Source organism: Protopterus annectens, chromosome 15.part0, assembly GCF_019279795.1.
Source record: "Protopterus annectens isolate FY-2018-M chromosome 15.part0, PAN1.0, whole genome shotgun sequence".
Classification (NCBI taxonomy): Eukaryota; Metazoa; Chordata; order Ceratodontiformes; family Protopteridae; genus Protopterus; species Protopterus annectens.
In genome coordinates this window covers 253,228,392-253,234,391 of record NC_056749.1, presented here as the reverse complement: position 1 = coordinate 253,234,391, position 6,000 = coordinate 253,228,392, and positions in this window count along the sequence as shown.

Sequence of the window (6,000 nt, the reverse complement as noted above, 5' to 3'; positions counted from 1 at the left end):
AACTGGAGGCAATACTCTCATGTAATGGCAAACTGGACATCAAACAGGTTGTCAGCACACAGTTGTTTTGAATTTCAAAACTTATGTGGGCAGTGACCTAACTATCGACCAACATGTGTCCATTGTTATATGAAAGTCCTTCTGTATTTTGCAGCTTATAAACAAAGGAATTGTGTCTAGACCTAGGAATGTCATTGCACCCTTTACTCAATCCTAATTTGGCCAGTCATTGAATATAATACCCCCTTTGGCATATATCTGTCCAAATGCATGCAGCAACTGAAATGTTTACAGAGATACCTTACTAAAAGGATACAAGGCCTAAGTCATATGTCCTACATGGACTGACTCAAAGATCTGTCACTATACTTGATATCCTACAGACTGCTAAAAGATGACCTTTCTCTGTCATACAAGGCATTCTCTGAACCAATACTGATGGACTTATTGCACATCACCAAGTAAAGTGGGATCATAAATACTCAGTTTAGGGATCTAAACCTGTTGTTCAACATCAACAGAATTGTCTGGAGGGGAAAGTTTGTCTCACAGAGGAAGCAGCTGCTCTGGAACAGAGTCTTGATCCATGTAAAACAAAGCTTATCCCTGTCCATATTAAACAGCAACTTAGATGTATGGGTGGGAAGCAGTACATTTATCCCAGGACTACCCCTTGTACTACTAATGACAGAGGCAGCTCCTAAATGTGTTATCCCATGCCTGGAATCCCTCAAATTATCTATGATATGACCCCAGTTATTCTCACTAGAGGTAACCTATAATTATTGATCATGGGATGGGTAAGGCCAATCTATCACCAAATTGGATAAGTTAATTCCAGCATCAAAATGGAAGTTAGGCTTAAAATGGCCCACAAGATCAGTTAGCTTAGTGGTTAGCTATGAGCATATGAACCTATGAACATGTAATATAGGAGTGGTTGCTCAGCCTACTCAAGGTATGCTTCCACTACCTACATACCTCAGGAAGGGCACTACATTACAGCCTTGAAATGTGCAGCAAGGATAGCAATCAACAGTCCCTGTTTTCACATAATGCCTATGATTTATGTCTCATATATGTGATCTGTTCATTGCAAAATGTGTAATTTTCTGGCAAATTGATGAAGATTACAGTCACTAATTAATGACAGAAATTTGAATTTCAGAATTCACAGCCTTCAGAAAAAAATATGCTAATGCAAAACCAGTTATATAACAGCAATATTTAAAATCTGTCCCTGATCCTGTGGCCTGGTTCACCATTATTTCTTCACTTTGTCCCTAATTCTTGAGCTAAGAGGTTCAGAGGTAAGGCAGCAAAGTATCTGTTTTGTACACAATGCTGGGGTAGCAAGTTAACATCTTGGCAGGATCTTCCTTGCTAACTGTTTTAAATGTAAAAGAGAATGATGGGGATTCAGGTGAGGAAGACACAACAGCAGCAGTATTCATTGTTCAATGTAACTAATTAAACAGACTCCAAGCCTCACCTATGGGTGTCTAAGAGTTTGTTACCATATAAATTAGGGTCAGCTGTATCATAGCCAAAGCAGAGGTGGGTAAAGTTCAACACTGACAAAGAGGAGTATTGGGCCACATTTATGAATCATAGTGCAGAAAATACAGAATAAAATTGGCACATGCATTTTCACATCCAAGCTACGCAGAACTGTGCATGGACTAGCCATGCTATGCATTAGCCATGCACATAACCACACATGTTAAGGGATGGGCAAGGCACAGATGTAACTGCAAACTATGTTATTGGGTAGGATTGTGGGAGGCGAACACAGTATCTACATATCCTGGGAGGTCGTAGGTAGTCAGGGGTCACATATCCTACAGTGGTGTGATGAAGTTGCCACAGAAGGATTGTTGAAGTCATCTTCTGTGATGGCTTGCTATTCCAGGACTTGATGCAGTGTGGGCAGAGGAGGGTAAGACTACAGGACCTTGAGGGTTCACACTGACAAAGTGAAACTTGTATTAATCTTAATGGGAGCTGTTGACCATGAGCAGGAGTGGATGCTTGTGTGCTTACACTTGATATGTATCGGCCAGCTTAGTGCTATGCACAGACTTACTTGCCCAACTCATTAGAGAATGTAGAATGCCTGTACATGTGGTCTTGCAACAACAACACCCAAGTATCATGTGCATCATGGTGGCCCCCTGAAATAAGACAGACAGTGCAGTGCCACGGGAGTGTTCTGTGTTCTTAGTGACATTTTTTATTTATTTTACACTTGTTGACCGGGCTAGTCTAACTGGATACATGTCCATTTTCAGTAGAGGCCCGAGGAGATGAGCTCCAATACAGATAAATGAAAAACTTAGTAATCAATATGCAATCAACATGTACATAACAATGTGTGATTGCTATGCACCAAAGTGTATTTTGTTCCTGCTGGTATACTATACCAGGGTGGACTCCTTCCTAAACTCTGATGCTCCTTTCTTCAATCTGCAAAGACACAAACCTACTGAATCTGTGTTGAAATGTCTCAGTTCCACAGTTATAAGTCACTGAGGGAGGTTGTGCAACATGACACCAGCACTTCATATCACTGGTCAAATAATGCAGTGGCTATGCCAAAAAAGTTAGTCACTGCTACTATTTATGAACTGTTACGACAGGGCATTGTTCTTTTCAGAGATGCTAGCAACAGCCACGCACACTCTGATTGTTTGATTGAGTAGGAATGCAATTCTTGTGAGTTTGAGTGAGTTGGACTGCTTCCTTCTTCTTAGTTATGCTTATGCACATCAGTTGACCACAAGGTATGTGACCAGTATGCGTATATATGGCATGTATAGGTCCTGAGCAGTATACTTATACATATGACATGCATGTGTCCTGACCAGTATACTTATACCTATGACATGTATATGTCCTGACCAGAATGCTTATACATATGGCATGCATATGTCCTTAACATCATAGCACTGTGCTATAGAGATATATTAGCACCATGGTGCAGTACTGTATTAAATGACACATGATCTGAAGAGTGTGGTCATGCACACAAGGCTACATTTTACTCCTTAAGCTGACCTGAATAACTGGCCCTGGTTATTTCAGGTATTGTGACACTGTGGAATGCACAGTTCCACCATGGTACTTCAGGGAATACAAGAATTTCTTATGCTTCCTATACACTGATTTCCAGAAGTAACTGCTATGGCAACATGATGGGCCCTTGTAGTAGCTGGATGCCTGCCATGAACTTGTCAGGATGGTGAGTGATGCCACTGGCACCCACCATTCTTGTGAACAGTGTTGGCATTGTTACAGTTACCTTGCCATACCTGACTAGCTGCGATTGTGAGATGCCGTGGTTAAAGCTAGACAGACAGGGATTATGTTTCTTGTTTTATATCTCAACTTAGGAATCCATTTTGTTTTACAGTAGAGAAGGAGCAGGAATTGACTATGGTGGGGCTCTGCAGGAGGCAGGAGTGACTCTTCTAGCTGTAGGGTGTATATACTATTTCTGGCAGTCCAATGTAATTGTGTTGCTTCCATGCTTGTGTAATAATTTTTCCCCATTTTGTCTTCCTTCTTCAGGTCCAGTCGTATTGGAGATCTTAGTGTGGCCATGCTGTCCTTTGGTATGTGCTGGCCATACCTCTCAACCTCTTAGAGCAAGAAGTCAGCAAAAAGCCATAAATAATGGGGGAACAAAGTCCCAATAATAGAGACAATTTCTAAATATTGCTCTTACAAATTTAGAAAGTTGCTGGAGTAACAGATTGTGCATTAACATGAATTTTCTGAAGACTGTAAAGTCTGAAAGTCAAACATCTGTCATTATTTTCTAACTTCAGTCCTCCGGGATTTGTCTATAATTTGACAAAAAAAAAATTATGAGGAACAGCTAAAAATATGAGGCTAAAATGTGGTCACTCTGAATAAATCTGGACAGTTGAGAGGTATGGTGCTGGCTAAAGCATCTGATGCTAGGTCACAACTAGAAAACAGGGCTACCTCTCAACAGGGGACAATAGTTTTCTTGCTGGCCGTGACCAAGAGGGGTTATTGGTGCTGTCCATGGCAACTTCTTTGGAGAGAGCAACAGCTTCTCTTCATATTGGTTTACAGGGGAGTCCTCCCTGGTCTCCTAGTGTTAGGTGCAAAGGCTAGTGGCAGTTGAGGTGCATTGACAACTTCTTGCCTGCCACAGCAATATGGAGTGCCTTCTTGCATGACTTGTGGTATTTCATGACCAGAAGGCCCTGTAAGCTGGACAACTAGAGGAGCAACCAGATGCTAACATCGGCTACTCAGATCTGTGATGCCTAGGTTTTATGTATTTTGGTCAGTTTGACATTCAGTCATGCCAAATGTTACTCTCTCCCCATCTAAGTGTTTTCCCTGCTTTATGTGTCATTCCGTGTTCCAATCCTCCCCAACACTATTTGTCCACCATTGGTATGTGTGTATCCATCCCCTGTCCTCCCCACCTTTTGTATGCCTTATGGTCATGTTTGCATATTTTCCTCTGCTTGCTACTTTTCCCTTTACTGTCTACTCATGTCCCTTCCCATTGACACAGAGTACTAACCTTCTTGTGCCAGGTTAGCATGTGCACCTTTGTGGCACTACATTTCTTATGAACATGCCTTGATTTTGCTGTGATAGCTAGTCTCACATATGACATATATCACTTCAGGAAAACACCCTTCTGTAGTGGTGCTGTAGTCATGAGGCAGCCTGACACAGCTTTTCTTCTTAACACTATACAGCAGTTTGTTGTATGGTCCCTTGCTAGTGCTATTCAGTGATTAATGTATGTTTGCTTACACATGTAGATTGGCATGCAGTGACCCATTAGAAGTTGACGCTGTGCAGGCACACAAGCAGTACCGATGAATCCCAGCATGTGTGCTCATTCTTTTTTTTTAATTTATTATACGCTCCTTCATTACCAAGACAGAACAGTACGTGTACATTTATATGAAAATATTTTAAATCTGAGGCGTTATTATTTTTACATACTTGAAACATGCTAACACTTATGTCATATTATATTCCCAACTTTAAAAGCAGTTATTAATAAAACTGACAGAATAGTTATATATTTTTTTTCAGACATGACCACCCCTCAACGCAGTTTAACATTACATCCTCCTTTATGTCGGCTAAGTAAATGCCTCTGTGGATATGCTTTCCTCTAGCCATTCCAGAAACCCATTCCATTTTCCAGCACCCTTTATGTGAAATGGTAATCATATTTAAGTTGGCTTGGGCTGTCTGGAGGGAGAGCGAGACTGTGCTTTCAATTGCCCTTGTTATTCTTTTTCAGCTCTGCACCTTCATTACCTCCTTGAAGAGTTTTATTGGCCCAAATCATGTCCCTTTCTTTTTGGAAAAGAAAACATCCCAAGTTTATGCTGTCTTTCTTCATATAGGTTCATTTCTATCTATTTTACCATCCCTGCAACCTCATTCAGCACCTGTGTTATGATTTAATTTCTCTTTTCCTGATCTCCAGTATTGGACACATTATACCACTATGCTTTTGCCATCATCAGGCTGCAGAGCAGCAGAATTACCTCTTTATTTCCAAAACCTGTGCCCCTCGGAGATGCAATCCTCTAACCAACATATTTCTGGTCAAACAAGTAAACAATACAAAAGTAATCAGACAGAAATGTCCCCAGCCACAGTGTTTGAGTCTAACACATGAAGACCCTATCCCCCTTCCTTCTTATTTCGTGCTCAGTATCTGGCAATGACTGCTAAATATAACAGTGCTAATGGAATTTCAGTGATTAACTTGTTCTAGCTAGTTTGAATGATATGTCCTGCTGCTATTTCCAAACAGGCATTTCTCAAATTTGTAGTCAAAGTCTCCAACTATTAGATTAGTTCTGACCTGTGAAGTGCAGAATTCCAGATAATGGATATTATAAAGTAGCAACCTATCTTTCAGATGCTTTGAAACAACTTATTTGCTCACCATCGTGCATGATAGCAAAAAGTGTTTCCTTAATT